This window comes from Camellia sinensis, chromosome 14 (assembly GCF_055761805.1).
Source record: "Camellia sinensis isolate YWXY chromosome 14, ASM5576180v1, whole genome shotgun sequence".
Lineage (NCBI taxonomy): Eukaryota > Viridiplantae > Streptophyta > Magnoliopsida > Ericales > Theaceae > Camellia > Camellia sinensis.
The window spans coordinates 42029672-42050767 of record NC_138974.1 but is presented as its reverse complement, the minus strand read 5'-3'; positions in this window follow the sequence as shown (position 1 = coordinate 42050767).

Here is a 21096-nt window from a genome sequence, read left to right as displayed (position 1 = left end):
TACGACGTCGCTTTGTCACCTGAAAACACAAACGTGAGCTAGCCGGCGGGTGTGTGCCGGAAACCTCTCCGATGCCTAAGTCAATGGGCTTGACAAATAGACAAAGCTCTATGTTCTCAGAAAGCAAAATTGTGTTGTGTTCAATTACCTCCTCCAAGGTGATGTTTGTGAGCTTTTATAAGTTTTCTGTGGCACAATCCTAGTAGGACTGTTATTCCTCGATGCAGAGTCCTCCTAGGATTCATACTCCTAAGGATAATGCTTATCCTTTTACACCCTCCCCCACTGCTTAAACCAAATGGGATGGTTTTTACTTTGGCCGAACTACTATATGACCGAAATAAGCTTGGCTATGCAGAGCCACTGAGTAAACCGAACTATTCTTAGTTCGGTTTCGCCTTTAACTCTATCCTTATCTCGGTTTTCTCATGTACAACCAATGGTACGGTCTTAGACCGAACCAATGACTTTCGGCCGGTATGACTCCAAGACCGGCATAACTCTAAGTCGTTCCTGGACCGAAGTATCTTTATAATTCCTGAGCCGAAGTAACTTTACCTCCCTGGCCGGAGTAACTTTGTTTCTCCTAGGCCGGAGTAACCTTGCCTCTCCTGGGCCGGAGTAACCTTGCCTCTCCTGGGCTGGAGTAACCTTTTGCAATTTTATCCAAAGTAATCATTACAGCCTTTTTACTTAGTCCTTCGCACTTTGGGTCACAAAGCCCAACTCGCAGCTCGGCCCAATTTTTCCCAAAAATTACCCTCTCAATTGCCCCTTAATTCCATCTGCGCAACATGATTGGGATTACCAGTCTACTGGCCGAGCTAGAGTTTATTAAGCCTTTCCAGCCGAGCTAAGAACCCTTTAGCCTCTCCAGCCGAGCCAAAAACTCTTGGGCCCTTAAGCCGAGCTAATTTTACTTCGAGCTTTACTTTGTCCGGTTAAAACGTCTCTTTAATCACGACTGTAACGCTTCCCTTTCCGTATACACGTGGCACGCTCCCATTCGTAGAAGGCAGCTGTCAACGCCGTCTTCGTGTTTCGTAATTTTTGAACAGTTCCCGCCCTCTCTCTCTTTCCACAAAACAATCATCCTTCCTTTGAACCATTCACCTTTACTATTCTTCATCTTCTCTCTCTGTGCTCTTGTTGTTCTTCCGTTGCTTCCGAAGACTAATTTTGCTGCCACTTTCCCATCTTCAGCTTCCTCTTCTTCAATCTGGTAAGCCAGCCTATCCTTCTTGCTCTGTTTTGCTTTCGCATTTGTATATTTTGTTTTGTATGTTTTTTTGCAAAACACATTTGTGTAGTTTTGTTTTGCAACTGTACTTTCATAGGAAAACCAGCAGTATCGTATGAGTATATGCTATATATCTCATAAAAAACATGATTTTGATCCAAAATTATGTTCCAACCGAACTAGGGAACTGTTTGCCCCATATAGATAGATCACTTTAGATAATAACCGAACTAGCACTTGTAGGAATAACAGTAGTTTCAGAAAGTTACCAACTCCTGGTTTCCTCTAGCTGGAATAGCATCACCGAACGAAATTTGCACTTATCACACTAGGAACCCCGTCTTTCAACCGAGCTAAACCTTGGGGCTAAACTAGCTTTCTTAGTTTCTGAACCAAACTCAGGAAGCTGCCCCTAGGGGCTCAACCGAAGTGACAAAACTCCATAGTTCAAACCGAGACAACTAACCTCATAAATAGACCTGATCTTGCAAGCCTTAAGCTCAAACCGAGCTACCCAGCATTTTGCTGAACCGAGATAGAACCCGTCCGTTGAGCCGAAGCAGGGTTCTTTACCTTTCTTTTAATTTGTAGCACGGTCCAACAATCTGTGCTTAACCCCTTTGTTTTCTACTTTGCAGAATTAGGTTGCCCAGGCACTCCTCCGTGCGCTCAACCGAGCTACTGAGCATAACTCTTGCACCGATCTAATTTGTTCTTAACTTATACCACAAATGGGTAAGTATAGGTATTTAGTTGAGACCCCTGGTGGCATGGCCGAATTCCGAAGGGATTATGGCATTCCAGACGATGTACACCTTACCCTGGCCAAGAAGGACATCATACCATGGGGCGAAACAGGCTTTGTACCTTTTACCCTGCTTTCTATAATAGAGACCAGACTAAGGTTCCCAGTCCAACCTTTAATTTGTGAATTCCTTAGGCAAACCAGACTATGCCCAACCCAGCTATCCACCAATACATACCGGATAATAATGGGTATAGCCGAGCTAAACCGCCAAGCAGGCCTGAGCCTCGGTTTAGTCGAAATCTTCCATCAGTACTCCATAGGATCCAAGGATGATGGCTGGGTTTATTACCTTAGGATACGTCGACGTAGAGAAAAGATAATAAAAGATACACCGGACAAAGACGTTAATGATGATGACTTTTTCTGGGTATCGGGCAATTTTGAAGATCAGCAAGCCTCAATCCCAGGCCGAAGTATAAACTGGAAGAAAGGAGAACCTGGTAGAGTTACTTCGGTTTCATACATGTTTTTCTGTTACTTCGGTTTCAGATTTCACAACCGGTCTGACAGTTTGAATCTTTTTTGCAGACCCAGCTCATCTTGCTTCCCATTATAGTTATCCAAATCTGAACACACTTCGAGCCGCACTACGGATTAAAGAAAGAAGTTGGTCAAAGCTTCTAAACTTCGAGCCGACCTACAGATATAACGGTCGTCGAAAAGCCCGAGTGACCGATTTCCTTCTTGAAGAAGCACCTGAATCGGACCCAACCTTGCCCGAAAATACGTCTTGTCCCACTAACCGCTGAAGAAGAAATGGCAAAGAAAAGCAGAGTTAGGGCCCTTCTGACCGCCACAACCAGGGCCGAAGTAAAACCATCCGTGCAAACGCAGCCTGCCGTTGTGGCCCTCCCTTCCCAGCAACCTTCTTCATCCCGCCCTTCTAAACGCGCCCGATCTGCATCGACCGAACAGCAACTTGTTGATGAGGTTGAATCCATCCCCCAAAGTCCTCAACTTACTCTTCAACCGGAGCAAACTGACCGAGCAGAATCTACAAAATGGGCTCCGAAGCTAACCTTCAACGATCGAGACATCAAAGCTTCTGATTCGGTTGTTGCTGAAAAGGATCACCAATTGGCCTTTAATCTGGCCAAAAGTGTGTGCCTCCCAAAGGACATGGAGCACCACCTAAAGCAATTAAACACCGAAATGAAGTCAATCCGGTCTACATCGAAGTCCATGATTTTGGTAAGTAGCTCTGTCCGCTTTTTCTATCTGATTTTTCCAAACTTTTACTTCGGCTCAAGAGATGTCTTTGTTTTGTCAGGCCTTACAAAAAAATAACATTACGTACAAAAAAGTCCAAGAGCTTAGAAAAACCACAAGGCAGGCAATGGCGGAAGCCGAGGCAAAGGTGGCCGAGCTAGAAGAAGCTGAAAAGAAAATGGCCGAGATGCAAGCAGAGAACGGCCGACTTGCCGATCTGGTTAATTCGGCTGAAGCGGAGAAGCAGAAAACCGCCATCGCTATGAAAGACAAGTATCTACGGGAGTTGGTGAAGCTTGAGAAGAGAGAAGACACCGAAATGGCTCAGCTAAAAAAGAGCGCGGAGGGAGCCGAAAAGCAGGGTTACAAGCAGGGTTACAAGAAGGCAGAAGACGCCTATGTCAAACAGTGCGACGCTGCCAAGGAGCTGTTCTTCAAGTGCGGCTGGAGGGCGGCTGTTGAGAAGCTCGGTCATGATCAACAGACCGAGGTCTTCAACCCTCCAGCTTACTTTATACCGAAGTCCCTTGCGGAGTATGCGGATGCCTTGCAACAAGAGTTTCTGGAAGACTCGGATTCTGATGACTCCGCTTCTGAAGATACTCCGGCTATTACTGTGGACCAGCCAGTTCGGTCGGAGCACACTGTGGAAGACCTAACTGTTGATCTTCCTAGTGAAACCGTGGTTCCAGCCGAAGTGACTCCCCCAATCGTGAGTGAGCTCCCTTCTGAAGCCGGTCTTCTTGCAGATGCTGATGCAGCTTTTGATGCCGAAATTGAAGAACTTTTCTCTTGATTATGTATTTTTTCCTTTTGTTACATTTTTTCCTTTGTAACCGGGCTATGCCCCTCTGTAATGGTTTTTCAATGAATGAAAAATTTGTTTGAACTCTTATTCCGGTTCTGATATGTACGCCTGTACTTCGTAATGCCTTCTAATACTCCAACTTCTATTTCGGTTTTTACTTGTTAAACTATGCTTACCAGCCAACCACTCCTTAGCCGACATAATTACTACGGCTGAGGAGTACACAGAGTTTGGTTAATCCATCCAACCACCTCTTCAGCCATACCCTTACTTCGGCTGAAGAGTAATAAGAGTTGGTTTTATTCCAGCCAACCATTCTTCAGCCGTACCCTTACTTCGGCTGAAGAGTAACAAGTGTTGGTTTATTCCAGCCAACCACTCTTCAGCCATACCCTTACTTCGGCTGGAGAGTAAAAAGAGTTGGTTTATTCCAGCCAACCATTCTTCAGCCATTCCCTTACTTCGGCTGAAGAGTAACAAGAGTTGGTTTATTCCCGCCAACCTCTAAGTCAGTTTTTCCAGCTAACTTATAACAATGTTTGGTTATTCCGACCAAAACGTCCTGCAGCCTGGATCCTTATCCTGGGCTTAGGAAGGGTGTTGGTTTAATCCGGCCAACCTCTAAGTTAGTTTTTTCCAGCTAACTTAGAACAATGTTTGGTTATTCCGACCAAACGTCCTGCAACCTGGATCTTTATCCTGGGTTTAGGAAGGGTGTTGGTTTAATTCAGCCAACCTCTAAGTTAGTTTTTCCAGCTAACTTAGAATAGAATGCTTGCAATATACCTAATCTTTACTAAGGCTAACTTTTACAAAGAACAACTTGTGCTGAAAAGAATTGCTTGTTTTATTGAAGGAAGAAAAAATTACATATGTTTGAAAAAGAAAAGCTAAAAGTAAAATAACTTGAGATTGGCCGTATTCCATGGCCTAGGGATTTCCTTGCCATCCTTGTCTTCTAGGTGGTATGCCCCTTTGCCTGCTAACCCAACCACCTTGTAAGGGCCTTTCCAGTTTGGCCCTAACTTTCCATCTTCTGGGATCAAAGTGTTTCCCATTACTTTGCGCAGTACCCAATCGCCGATTTTGAATTGTCTTGGATGCACCTTTTTGTTGTATTTTCTGATTAACTCTCGTTGGTATGCGGCGATGTGAACCAGTGCTCTTTCTCTTCTTTCTTCTGCGAGGTCGAGTTCTAAAGCTATGGCTTCGCCATTTAAGTCAGGATCAAAATTTTCGCTTCGAATTGTGGGGAGGCCAACTTCCAGTGGGATTACTGCTTCCATTCCGTAGGCTAAGGAAAATGGTGTTTCTCCTGTTGATCGCTGAGGTGTGGTGCGGTAAGCCCATAAAACATGAGGAAGTTCATCCGCCCACTTGCCTTTTGCCTTTTCTAGCCTTTTCTTTAGTCCATCCAGGACGACTTTATTTGATGCTTCTCCTTGTCCATTTGCTTGAGGATATGCCGGTGTAGAATTGTAGAACTCTATCTTGTACTCTTCACAAAAGCTTATGAAGATTCTGCCGTCGAACTGAGTACCATTGTCTGAGATCAGTGCTTTTGGTATGCCAAATCGAGTGATAATATTTTGCCAAACGAATTTCTTCACATCTTTTTCTTTGATTGATGCCAATGCTTCCGCTTCCACCCATTTGGTGAAGTAGTCTGTTACTGCGATAAAGAATTTCCTGCCGCCGGATGCTGTTGGAAGTGGTCCTACTATGTCTAAGCCCCACATTGCGAAAGTCCATGGGCTGGTCAATGGTAGAAGTTCTCTGGCTGGTTGATGTATTTGATGTGCGAATTTCTGGCATTTTTTACACTTCTTCACATATTTCTCTGAGTCTGCCTGCATGTATGGCCACCAATAACCTTGTGAAATGGCCCTATAAGCTAGCGACCTTCCCCCTTGATGGCTTCCGCATACTCCTTCGTGTATTTCGAACAAGAATGCTTCTACTTTGCTGGGATGAACGCACTTTAGGTAAGGCCCTGAGAATGACTTCTTGTATAATGCAAAAGATGGACATAGCCAAAATCGCTGCGACTTTGCCCTTATTCTGTTGGCCTCTTTTTTCTCTTCTGGTAGGATGCCGTCTTTTAGGAACAGGATGATGGGATCCATCCAAGAGGGGCCTAGTTCTGCGCAACATACCTCTTCTGCTTCGGGGTCTTCTATGCTTGGTCTTGGTAAGTAGTCGATGAGCAGTGGATGAGGGGTAGATGCATCTGCCATCGAGGCAAAGCCTGCTAGTTCGTCTGCTCTGCTGTTTTCCTCCCTGCCAATTTGTTCTATCCTTACTACATCGAACTTTTTGATCTCTGTTCTGACCAGCTCTTGGTATTTGGCCATTCTGTCATCCTTTGCTTTGTAATCGCCAGAAATTTGGTTTACCACCAGTTGTGAGTCGCTGTAAACCATTAGTTCGGTGGCCTTCATGTAGTGTGCTGACTTGAGTCCTGCGAGAAACGCCTCATACTCCGCTTCATTGTTGGATGCTGGGAAGCCAAGGTTGATTGCTTGCTCTATAACCAGGCCGTCTGGGGAGATGAGGACTATGCCAAGTCCTGCACCATGCTGGTTGGATGCTCCATCCACAAAGAGCTTCCACATCTCTCCAACGAATAACTTCCAGCAAGTGGAGGGGTCAGATGATGTCGTGGGGTCAAGGATGGTGTTTTCTTCAAGGTCCACGTTTGCTGTCTGCCCTTCGTCCTCTGATTGAACTGTTGGTGAGCCTTTGTTTGTCTCTTCCTTGTTGTCCTTAGTATGGTCTGCCTTGGTGCTTGATTGACTACCCTCTACTAGGGGTTGCGCTATTCCGGCGCCAACTTTCGTCCCTAGTTCGGTTGTGTCAGTTAGGTCGACTGGGCAGATATGATAACTTCCAGGAGTAAACTCTGCGACGAAGTTTGCCAAAGATTGGGCTTTTATTGCGGTCTTGGGTTGGAACTTGATGTCGAATTGTCCCAACTCTACTGCCCACTTCAAAATTCGCCCACTAAAGTTCGCCCTTTCAAACAGAGCTTTTAGTGGGAAGGTTGTGAGGACGACTATGGTGTGGGCATGAAAGTAGTGTGCCAATTTTCTGGATGCTATCATTAATGCTAATGCTAGTTTCTCTAAGGGCAAGTACCTTGTTTCGGCTCCCAACAATGTCTTGCTGGCATAAAAGATGGGCAAGTGTTGTATTCCTTCTGCACGAACCAACACTGCGCTAACTGCGTGCTGAGAGACTGCCAGGTATAGAAAGAATTCTTCACCAGGTACTGGAGTAACGAGTAGTGGTGGGGAAGACATGTACTCCTTCAAGCTTTCCAGAGCTTGGTCGCATTCTTCATCCCACTCAAACTTGGCTTTTAAAGCTTGGAAGAATGGTCGTAGTCTGTCTGATGACCTGCTTATGAACCGGTTGAGCGCAGCCGCCATACCAGTGAGATGCTGCACTTCTTTGACTGAGTTTGGTCTCTCCAACTCCTGGATTGCTTTAATCTGAGAGGGGTCTGCTTCTATTCCCCGGTTGGTCACAAGGAAGCCCAAGAATTTGCCAGATCCAACTCCGAATGCGCATTTGGACGCATTGAGGCGCAACTTGTGTTTCTTCAAGATCTGGAACATCTCGCCTAGGTCTTTAAGATGGTCATTCTCATCCTTGCTTTTGACCACCATGTCGTCGATGTAAGCCTCCATTGTTCTGCCTAACAATGGTTCGAACACCTTGGTGACCATCCGTTGGAATGTCGCCCCTGCGTTCTTTAGGCCAAAGGGCATGACCTTGTAGCAATATAATCCCCTTGGTGTTGTGAAGGATATGACCTCCTGGTCTGGTTCATGCATGGCGATCTGGTGGTAGCCTCTGTATGCATCCAGAAAGCTAAGTCGGTTATGCCCTGCCGTTAGGTCCACCAGTTGATCTATCCTTGGTAGAGGAAAGCTATCTTTTGGGCACGCCTTGTTGACTGTTTTGTAGTCGACGCAGACACGCCATTTACCATTCTTTTTTGGCACTACGACTGTGTTGGAGATCCATCTTGGGTAGTGCATTTCTCTAATTGCTCCTGCCTCCAGTAGGTTGCCTACTTCTTCTGCCACTATTTCGGCGTGGTGGAGTGCCGATCTGCGTGTGCGTTGTATGACTGGTCTGGCGGATGGGTGGACATTGAGTTGGTGACTGATGAAGTTTGGATAAATGCCTGGCCTGTCGTAGGGCGTCCAGGCAAACACTTCGATGTTAGAGGTCAAGAATTCCAAGACCTCTAATCTCTCAGCGTTGAACAACGATGAGCCAAGCAAGAAGAACTTATCCGGGTTCTTCTCATCTATTTTAACCTCCACCAAGTCCTCCACCGCTTTCTGATCAGCCTCTTTACCGACGTTCGTGAATAGTTCATTACTTTCTGGTTCTTCCACCGAATAAACATATCCTTTGGCAGCGCGGCTGCCATTCACCGTGGCGAAACATTGCTTTGACATGATCTGATCTCCATAGACTTCTTCAATTATACCGGTGTCGTTGGGAAACCTCATTACTTGGTAGTAAGATGACGCCACCGATCGCATGGCATGCAGCCATGTTCTGCCCAGGATGATGTTGTAAGTGGAGGGGACCTTCAATACCCAGAACTCTACTTGTTTTGTTACGCTTCCTGCTCTGACCGGAAGAATTATTTTGCCGACGGGCCATTCTGGCATGGAGTTGAATCCAATTAGGGGAGAAACTGCAGGCGCCAAGTCTTTGTCTTGCAGCTTTAACTGTTTGAATGTTTCGTAGTACATGATCTCACATGAACTACCCTGGTCGATCAGAATCCGCTTGACGTCAAAATCTTTGACTCGGAGAGTGACAACCAGAGCATCATTGTGAGGACAGTATATTCGATCCAGGTCTTTATCCGAAAAAGACATGACGTTTGTTGCCTCTGTCTTCCCTTTCTTGGTGGTAGGTTGGGCACCTAGCACTTCTCTAAAGTGCTCAGCCTTTTTGATTGACCCTCTGAGCTCGCATACGCGCTCAGGTTCAAAAACTCCATGTATGACATTGATAATACCTTGAGGCGGTGCATCGATTGGCATTCCGTTGGGATGGTTATTATGATCTTGGAGGGCTGGTTGCGTCCCTCCTTCAATATATTTGTCCAAGTGGCCTGCTGCCACCAACTCTTCCAAGTGTTGTCTTAACGGTGTGCAATTCTCAGTTCGGTGCCCCTTTTCTTTGTGGAAGGTGCACCGTGATCTGTCGTCGTAGTGTTTCTGAGCTTCCCCTAGCTTGCCTGGCCACTTGACAAAAGGCTCATCTCTTATTTCGCTCAGAATCCGATATATTGGTTTTTTGAACACCGTTGTTATGGCAGTGCGGATTCTCAACCATCTTTTGTCTGGGTCTTTTCCGTTATCTCGTCTGCCACGCCCGTTTTTATTCTGCTGATCTACTGCATTGACCTTTGCTGAGGTCTTCTTTTCTGGTACTGCGGTTGCACTAGATTTTGCTTTGGCACGTGCGTCATCCTCTTCTACCCTGATGTGCTGATGCACTCTTTCCATCAAGGCCTCCATGGTGAGGGGTGGTGTCATGGTGATCGAATCCCTTAGTCTATTCCCTACTGGAAGGCCTCTTTTATACTGCGCAATGGCAAGATTGGTGGGGCAGTCCCCAATCTGATTGAATGTTTCCCAGTAGTGACTGTTATAGGATCTAAGGGTTTCTTTATCCCCCATGTCGATGGAGAGTAACTGGTCTATCTCCACCGGTGTTTTAGTGTTTGTTCGAAACCTTGTTACAAATGCTTCTGCCAGTTGAGCCCAGGAGGCTATGCTGCCCTCTGGGAGCTTCTCGAACCAAGTCAAGCCGAGGTCGCCAAGGCTTGATGGGAAGAGTATGCACATTAAGGCCTCGTTTTGCCTGTATACGGCCATGACTTGGCGAAAGTGGCTCAAGTGTGAATACGGGTCCGTCTTCCCTTCATATGTAGTGAATTTCGGTTGAAGGAAGCCTGATGGTAAGGGCGCGTTTTCGATTGCTGGAACAAACGGCGAAGTCTGTAGTCTTGCCAATGCTTTGTCCGTTGGTTCGTAGGCCGGTCGCGGTATTGGCATTCCAACCTCGACGCTTCCATGCGTCCGAAGAGCCAACCGCTGTAAGGCTGAAACTCTATGTGGATCCCTTACCCTGGCATCCTCCTTGCATCGTGCTTTTTCTTCGAGCACGGTTCGTAAGTCGGATGATCTGGGTAATTCTGTCTGTCTAGATCTGGTTTGGTGTGAATGTGAGGGCCAATATGTACTTCCTTCAGTGTATGACCTTTCAGATCTCGTCCTCTCAGACCTGGAGTGACGAGTTCTGGAAGACCAGGATTGAGTGTCGCCTGTCCTGAGGCTTCTGTTTTCTCCTTGCGAAGGTGTAGTATTCCTACTACGATTTTCCGAGTGGCGAGGGGGCGTCTTGTTTTTGCGCCCCTCTCCTGTCGCCACTTCTTTTTTCTTCATCTGGCGCTTCAAGGCTTCCATGTCCGCCGCCATCTTCTTTATCAATTCATCTTGTTCTTTTACGCGATCTTCCAGAGCTTGAGGGTCAATCCTTCGTCTTTGTCTGTCGGGACTTTGAGAATGGGACTGACGGGGGCTGTGAGTCCGTCTCCCCCTAGCATCCCTCCTGGAGGTATGTCTTTGGGGCTCCAAGTCCGCCATGGGAGGGACAGAAGGTAATCCTTCACGTCTTGCGCCCCCTTCTGGAGTTAGCTCGTCGACGGCGGACTGCGGTAGTTCTTCAATGTGTGCCATTGATTGAGAAAAGGAGAAGCTTAGTCAAGAGGTTTTTTGTTCTTGTCTGTTCTTCCCACAGACGGCGCCAATTGTACGGGAAAGAAATACGCCTTCTCGTATAATCCTGTTGACCAAATCCACGCTCCTCCGTACGACGTCGCTTTGTCACCTGAAAACACAAACGTGAGCTAGCCGGCGGGTGTGTGCCGGAAACCTCTCCGATGCCTAAGTCAGTGGGCTTGCAAATAGACGAAGCTCTATGTTCTCAGAAAGCAAAATTGTGTTGTGTTCAATTACCTCCTCCAAGGTGATGTTTGTGAGCTTTTATAAGTTTCCTGTGGCACAATCCTAGTAGGACTGTTATTCCTCGATGCAGAGTCCTCCTAGGATTCATACTCCTAAGGATAATGCTTATCCTTTTACACCCTCCCCCACTGCTTAAACTAAGTGGGATGGTTTTTACTTTGGCCGAACTACTATATGACCGAAATAAGCTTGGCTATGCAGAGCCACTAAGTACACTGAACTATTCTTAGTTCGGTTCCGCCTTTAACTCTATCCTTATCTCGGTTTTCTCATGTACAACCAATGGTACGGTCTTAGACCGAACCAATGACTTTCGGCCGGTATGACTCCAAGACCGGCATAACTCTAAGTCGTTCCTGGACCGAAGTATCTTTATAATTCCTGAGCCGAAATAACTTTACCTCCCTGGCCGGAGTAACTTTGTTTCTCCTAGGCCGGAGTAACCTTGCCTCTCCTGGACCGGAGTAACCTTTTGCAATTTTATTGTGCCAGAGTAATCATTACGGCCTTTTTACTTAGTCCTTCGCACTTTGGGTCACAAAGCCCAACTCGCAGCTCGGCCCAATTTTTCCCAAAAATTACCCTCTCAATCATAAAAAAAATTTATCAAGAGACCTTAACTAATAAAAAAATTATATTTGATCTTTCTTAATACACAAAATTAAAGAAGAATGTTTTACTAATTCTCCTTTTTATATTTTATGTACTTTTAATACTAGTAAAACATGCACAAATATTCTCCATAATACCGTGATCAACTCGGCCTTACATATTTTTCACTTAAAAAGCGTACTTTCAATGGATTCTTTTTTTTCAAATAACATGATATATGTTTTTTAGTATAAACAGTAAATCATATGATGTTTTTATATTTTTAAATAGTTTAAAAATTAGTAAATCAATTTGAAGAAATAAAAAAAAAACAAATGAAAATTTAAAAGATGTTTAGGATGATCTAAATAAATATGTTTTTTTATTTTTTATAAAAAAATATATAAAAAATAGAGAAATAATGTGATTTAAAAAAGATTAAAAGATTAAAAATTATATTTACATAGACAATCAAAAAAAAAAAGAAAAAAAAACATTTGAATAATCTCATTATGGAAGAATATGAATACATCTTTTCTTATTGGGGAAGATAAATATCACCATAAAATATGGAAGGTTGGTCGGACAGATAATGCGTTTTTTTTAATCTTTATACTGTTTGATATTAGTTTGTGTTGCTTGTTATTAGACCATCTCATAGGTTAATTAGGTGTTGTATGCTTTTGAACTCAAGAGAAAGTTGTCCCTATTGGATTCATGTCTGTTCAAATCCGACATATGAAAATGGATGGTCCCATAATGCCCTATTTGTAAGGAACCTTCGACCCTCTTTTTTCTTCCTTTTAAATATAGTTTTTGATTACTTTGTCAAACCAATTATCACTAAGCTAAATAGCCTTAAAGATAGATTTGGCCCTCATTTGCCATGTTGGTGGGAGAGATTAAAAGGTTAAAATAATCATAAAAAGGTAAAGTCATTGCAATTTATTACATTTTTTAAAGGGTGATTATAGCTTGTTTTGATTTGGGAATCTGTGCCAGACTGTTTGATCCAACTTATACTTATAACTTATTAGGCAGAAATAGCTTAAATAAACTAAAAAAAAAAATATGATTATTTGGAAACTAAGGTAAGGATATTTTTAGTTTCTACTTTATGATTATCAACTTTTAACTTTAAAAAAACTCTACCAAACAAGGTCAAAATAGACTAAAAAGTCAATAAGATAAAATGTCATATCAAAATCATAATCATTACATTATTTTCTCACATAAAAATCAAAATGTTATAAAACAAACTCACTTCTCAATTGAAGATTTAATCAGACGAAAATGATTGGACATGAGTGACAATTATGGCAAAAAAATAATAATTATTAATATTATCTACCAAAATATGGAAACATGTTAAGAATATAAGCATAAATTAAGAACTGATTTGGCATACTCTAAATAAGATAAAAAGTCCAAAAAGTCTTTCTTTTACATGGTTTGGACGGAAAAATTTTGTCTGACTCTTCATAAGACAAAAAGGCATTTTTGCCCTTGCTTTTAACAAGCAAGTTGTTTTTCTTTTGTTTTACAAGTTTATTGGTTCTTGGTTTTTGGTTTTTGATTTTTTTTTTTATATATAAATATTCTTATCAATAATTGCACGAATTTGCTACCACAAATTGTGCTGCCTTCAATTCAGCAACAACGGCTACCTATCCAAAGTGGGGTAAGGAAAAAAAAAACAAAAAAAAAAAAAGAAAACCCAACGCTGCAGGTCAGTGTTCCATTGCATTTCTCATTGTGCAATTACGTGGCACAATGGGAGCCACGAAAACCCATGAGCCAGTAAACATGCACTGAAACCACTCTTTCTATCGTTGTGTCAGGACGGAAGGGTAAAAGAGTAATTTTTGTAGTTCCTATAATATTTTATTACATATTTTTCGTAAAAAGTCAAAAAATTATTTCAAATCCACATTTTTTTTCTCTATTTTTTTCACTAAAAAATCAAAAAATATACTTATTTAAAATATCTCAAACCACCCCTAAATTGTGCTAGTATAAATCCATAACAGCATCTCTAATGTTTATTGTCAAAATAGTATTGTCAAAATTATAATTTGGCCTGTTACAATAGTAAATTATCAAATTATAACAATGGTACTCCAATAGTTTAAAGTTATTTTGACAAATCTCAATTAACTTTTCATTCAATTTTGTAAGTGATGTTTGGATATAGATTTTTGAGTATTTTTTATTATTATTTATTTTTTTATCTTTTATGAACTTAAAAAAAAAAACTTAAAAAAATATATATTTACATTCTACCCAACTAGACAAATATAAAAAAATCAAAATCAAAATCAAAAAAATTGAAAAATATATACATAAATATAAGAGAAAATTATTTATAAGTCTTATTATGGAGACTTATGCTACATATGATCTTATTAAAAAACTTATGTTCCCTTAAGTCCTGTGGGAAGCTTGTTGACACGTTTGCCTTCAATATTAGTTGTTAATATCATAAATAATGGCAAAATCATATATATGAAATTGAATGTTACCATAGATCATATCTATATGAATGTGAATTTGAATTTCAAAATAAACATTTACCCTCAATATTAGTTTTAATATAATAAATAATGGCAAAATCATATATAAGAAATTGAATATTACCATAAATCATATCTATATGAATGTGAATTTGAATTTCAAAATACACGAATAGGTAACATTTTCACATTCAATTTAAAAAATCAAAAACCTAATAAGTTTGCGAAACGTAATGTGACATGTACGTAAACATTGAATACAACAACGTCACAACACAAATTCAAAGAAAAAATACAACCGAACGCAACACGCACAAAATATGACAACATTATACATGTGAGTTAACATTATAACCTAAATGCAATGTCATTGGAGGCTAATGAAAGTGTGTCAATGTATGGATGTACCATTTTTCATAAACCAGCAACATTTTCACATTGAATTAAAAAAATTAAAAACCTATAAAGTTTGAGAAACGTAATGTGACATATACATAAACACTTAATACAACAACATCATGACACAAATTCAAAGACAAATACAACCGAACGTAACACGCACAAAACATGACAATATTTCAGATGTGGGTTAACATTACAACCTAAATGTAACGTCATTGGAGGCTAATGAAAGTGTGACAACGTATGGATGTACCATTATTCATAAAGCAACAACATTTTCACATTTAATTAAAAAAATTAAAAACTCATTTGCGAAACATAACGTGACACCTACATAAACGTAACGTAACGTAACGTGACCATATCAAATGTAACATTCAGATGCAAAAAAACACATTCGCATTGTAAAATGGTACATCCATACATTGGCACACTTTCATTAGCCTCCAATGACGTTACATTTAGGTTGTAATGTTAACCCACATCTATAATGTTATCATGTTTTGTGTGTGTGACGTTCGATTGTATTTTTTCTTTGAATTTATGTTATGATGTTGTTGTATTTAGTATTTACGTACGTGTCACGTTACGTTTCGTAAACTTACTAGGTTTTTTATTTTTTAAATTGAATGTGAAAATGTTATTTGTTCGTGTATTTTGAAATTCAAAATCACATTCATATATATATATGATGTATGGTAACATTCAATTTCTTATATATGATTTTGCCATTATAGTATATTAGTACCATTTATTCACAACTCATAAGACCTTGTGGAATACATTCCTATCTAAATAGGACGTGAAACTCTATAAGAAATTGCGCAGGACTTCACATTAAATAAGCTCGCCTAATGGGACTTATAAATAATTTTCCCTAAATATAATTCACCATGCTACTCACATACTACTAAAAAATTAAGAAAAAAAAAATATTAACTACATTAAAAACTTAAAAATAACTCTAAATTTCTTGAAAATTTTAAAATAACTACATTATTTCTAGTCGCCGAGACAAATATGTGTCGGCACTTAAAAATTAAAAAAAAAAATAGACAAAAAACCCCTTGTGAATATCAACTTCTAATATTTTTTTCCACCGTTGGATAATCTAATTTAACGACTGAGATTGACCATCCCGAATCTTCCTCTCTCTTTTTTTTTTATAATCACTTTTAACTCTTTTTTTGTCTCTGCATAATCAAACCTATTGATCATGTTAGGTTTTATTCTTGGCAATCCCGTTTGACAAAACTCCTTTCAGTTGTATTTGTTTTCGCACCTTTTATTTCAGTGAGGCTATGAGTTTATTAGATGCAAATCCAATCCGAATCGTGCCTTTGTCAATTTTCATGGATCAAAACTGAGATTGTAATAGGATCAAGGTTTCCAGATTTTCCAATTTTGGTCGTCCCGCTCGAGCGGGGAATGTGACGCTCGAGCGGGGATTGCAAGCTTACAGTATTTCTGCTTCACCTGAAAAAATACTAGATGGTGTGATTCGACGCTCAAGCGTGGAAACTTCCGCTCGAGCATGAAGCCTATATGAATCACACAATTTTGAAGCCTCCGCTCGAGCGGGAAGTCCCACGCTCAAGCAGACCGTGCGAACACAGATTTTATAAATTCGTGTGTGGGGTCAAATCTAGGATTACTTTGGATTTCGATAAAGAATTGGTTTTCTTCCAAAACTAGGACTACTTTGGATTTCTATAAGGAATTAGTTTTCTTCCAAAACTAAGATTACTTTGGATTTCTATAAGTAGTTGGTTTTCTCTCAAAACTTGGACAAGTCCTCCAGATCTTCTTTTTGGATTCTAAGATTTATATCGGGGGATTTTTTGCTAGTTTTCTTTGATGTTTTCATCGAGTATTCAACTCATGGTTTAAGAAGCATACATCAAAGGTTTGTTTGTTTATTCTACTCAAAAGAGAAAGTTGTTCTTCAGTGGATTCTGAATAATTCGAGCTTGAAGCTTTGGTGGATTCCGGAGTGGCTCATCATCAAGACAATTCCGAGGTGAAGACGGGGTTGGAAGAGGCACATAGAGGTTGGTTCAATTCAGGCGTAGATTCGCTAAGTGATTGAGGTATACCTGTGTAATTCCTTTATATCTTCTTAATGGATTGGTTTGTGGCTGTTGCCCGTGGTTTTTTTTATCACAATTGAAGGTGTCCAATTGTGGTTTTTTCACGTAAAATCGTTGTGTCGATTTGTCTTGATTATTTGATTGGGATTGTAATATATTGCTTAAAATTGATACATAATCATAAATCAACATCTAGGGGATTTCTAGATTTTTCAGATCATATATTTGACCAAAAATCAGTCAGCTCTCTCTCTCTCTCTTTCTCTCCATCTTCATTCCTTTTTTCTTTTATGCAAAAACCAATCGTCTCTCTCTTTCTCTCTCTCTCGCTCCATTTTCATCCCTTATCACCAACTCCCTTCACTCTCTTCTACCCTAAACCTTTATCTCACTCACACACACTGTCACGACCCAAACTCGCATCTATGGGTTTAGCATCATGATTGACCAGTAATCCTAAGATTACCTATGGCCTCAATAAAGAAAAATCAATCTTAATATAATTTATGGGGCTTAACGGAAGCAATATGAAACATAAAGATGAACCATTGAGCTGTGCGTACATGAAAAACCTTATGTTATAGCTGTGCAACCATTCTTATATATGTATAACCACACAACAAAGTAACCTTTAACATTTAGTACATAATTCAAACATTCATAGTTTTAAATTCAAAATAACCCTAAATAACAAAATGAAAGTACAAAATAAAAAGTGCATCACAATAGGGGTTTTAACTTGCTTAGCTCCACTCGAGTTCAAGCTTACTCCAACCGGAGAGCTTTTCAAACGACTGACACGGAGGTAGACTCTAACACTTTCTCTATCCTTGGTGCTCAATTTGCTCACCTACATACACATATAAATAATGAGTTAGGGCCCAGTGAGTAATAACAGAATAAAGGAGTTAGATGAATGAAGTTCATTTTGATAATCAAAACAATTCCTTTCAATAAGTTCAGTAAATGATTACCAATCATATCAATTCATAAAGTAGTAACGATAATTTAGATCAATATACGTGGTACATCTAATAGAGTAACAATGTCATAATATGCCGAAGCCAATGAACCACAAGGGTCAATCCAATGGACCACAATGGGTCAATCTGATGGACCACACAGCGAGTCAATCCAATGGACCATTAAGGTCTAATATCAAAGATCTCTGTGTTTCAATCAATTCAATGGCTATGGTATTGTTTTCCCCAGGTGAGGGCCTATTGATCAATGGTGGTAGTATTGTTTTCCCTAAACAAAGGTCTCACTAATGGATGCCACGAATACAATTCAAAAGAAAACTTCATTCATTAGTAAGCAATAGCATTTCAAAAACATCAACCACATAACAATTTCAAAGATAATATAATTTGAACATATCTTTATAAAGTTACTACTCACAATGGGTCAGATCGATTCTATACCTCGGACGTCCACCTATACAAAACACATAATGAATACACAATTAAAGCACCAACTCAATAAATCATTTCATCTTAATTCAACTCTCTTTGTGTGTTTCTAGCTTATTCTGCGACCATGTGTGTCCAATTGGTGCCTAAGAATACTTAAAATTATATGAGGATGCAAGTATGTACTTAGAAGAGTTAGCCAAAGATTGCTGAAAACAAGACTTTTGCTCGAGCACACACTTTGTCGCTTCAACGGTCTAGCAGTATGCAAAGGGTTCACTTGAGCGAACACTTGGTCGCTTGAGCCGTCTGTAAAGACTGCAAAAGTACTGAATGCTGGATTTTATGCTCGATGGTGGCTCAAGCCAAATGCTGAGCAAAAAGTGGGTTCGCTTGAGCACACACTTGGTCACTCGAGCTGTTGTGCAATTGTATGCAAAACTACTAGGAGCTTGAAATGTGCACTGGAGTGACAATTCCATTGCTTGAGCAAACTGCTTGAATTATGGAATTTCCAGAATTGTGTTTAAAGTTCAAACTTGCAATATAATGGTTCAAACTTTGCATGGTTAATACAAAAACATGGTAAATCATTTTAGATCATGAAAACATAATCAATTGGAAACCAATTACTCAAAATCACGCTCCAAATTCCAATTTCAAGCTTAAACTATAAAGTTATAACCATGCATGACATGAATTAAACTCCTTTCTTTTTAAAACTCCCATGTATGAGATGAGAAATGTTAGAACTATGGAAGATCTTCAAAAATGTCAAATATAGTTTCATGCATGTGGAAAATTTCATGGAATTCAAACTCAAATAGGTGATTCTTGCATGCATGCATACAATCATGCTCAATTCTTACATAACTAAGATGATCCTAGCACAATTTTTCTAAATTCATGCAAATGGTCTTAAAGCTTGGTGAATATATTTCCTATATGGATTATTTACAAGGATTGAGTGTGTCTCTAAGTTGGCAATTCTAACAAGTATTCCATAAACAAACAGATATTTACACTTAAACATATAATTAAGCAATTAAACTCACACAAATAAATATATAAAAATAATGTATGTTGGACAATCTTCACTGTATTTAAAAAAAAAATTTTGTTTGTGTACTCAACAACAAACGGAACATAGAAGAAATAAAGGATAGGAGAGAGTTTGTTTGATTACAAAAATCAAACCAGAAAATAAAATAAAATAAATAAAATAGATTTTTATTTTATTACAAAAACAAAATGAAAATCTGAAATCGAAAAATAATAAAACAGAAAATAAATTAATTACTTACCAAATTAATTTCTTGAACAAATTTTCTGATCAAGTCTAGTGTTTAACACTGTGTCCTTAAGACAAATTCGTCCTCTCCACAGTGCTTTCAGATTGTAGACGTCTATCTCTCATGATAAAATGATCAATAGCAAACAATAGCAGCACTACAAATTGTTTGCACAACGAACACACTTTGTGTTTACACTTTTTTTCACAAGAAAATAATGCAGCAAAATGTAGAGAGAAATTGTAGAATATTTTGGATGAAAATTGAAGTGAAAATATCAAATGAGGGGCTGCCTATTTATAGATGAAATGGTGGCTGTTTAATTTGAATCAAACAGGTACAGATTTGAATAAATATGTATGGTACCTGTTAGGTTTGAATAAACAGATAAAAATCTGTTGGGTTCAAATTTTGAACAGATAAAACCTGTATTGAATAGATCTAAATCTGTCCGGGTGCGGAAAATAAAACCGGAGCCAATTTTTGAAATTAATTTCCGAAATTCAAATTTCAAAAAATTAGAATTTAATTTAAAAAAATAAAATTCAAATGCTTTTGCCCCAAAAAGATAGATATTAGATGAGACAAGCCCAACCCAACCACACACCACGCATCTGCGCCCAAGCCCAGCCAGCCCGCTCAGCGGCACACGCGTGTGTTTATTTTGGGTCTAATGGGTCTAGCCCACTTTGCTCATAAGGGCTCTACAAAACTTGGGTGCCCCTTGGGGCTTATCCTAAGTTCCAACCCCAAGCCTTATTAACTTACTCAAAGTTTTATACCAAATCAATGTGGGACAAGTCTTTATTCAAACATTTAGGGAATTGCACCAAAAACATCATTTCCATTGAGCTCTCTTTGGTTTCAATTTTTCATTCACCCGATAATGGTTTTGAGCAACCAAATATACCACATGAATCATAACGCGGCATAAAACATGTTACCACTTAGACCCGCCAAATTTGGCACATGAGTCCCACATAAAAAATAGACCAAAGTTGAGGAAAAATCTAATTTCCAAAACCATTTCTAACAATGTACGCGTTTGGGTCGTTACACACACCAATCTCTCTTGTCTTTGATTTCTGTTTTCGATTGTGTCTCTATTTGAGTTTCAAACCCTAACCCCAAACCCTTGAAATCATTCATTCAAATCAATTTTCTAATAGAGAAGAAGAAGAAGAAGAAGGTGAAGCAGCTGTGGACATTGATTTTGACTGAAATATTAAAAAAAATTGAAATTCAAGTATTTATTCCCTTTAATTTTGTTCATATTATGTGAGATGTATGCTATGATTGCTTGAGATTTGTTGAAATTGTCTCAAATTTTTTAAAATTGCTTGATTGCTTCTGTTAATTGCTTCAGATTTGTGGACTGAATTTCTTAATTTCTGTTGAAATTTATGTTCAAAATTGGTGAATCAAATTATGTTTTTTAAAAAATAAACAATATATGTTTTAAACAAATTTATGTTTAAAATTTTATTTTTTGGTGAATTTGGAAAAAAAAATAATTTGGCCTTGTTTTGCTGAGAAGGATGAGAAACTGAAAGAGGGATGGATGGAAGGAAAGATTGGCTTTTGGTTGAGTTGGCACATTTGGCATTTGTCAAATTTGACAGCTACCATTTTCAACCATTGGACACCTAGTTTTTGCTTGGAGC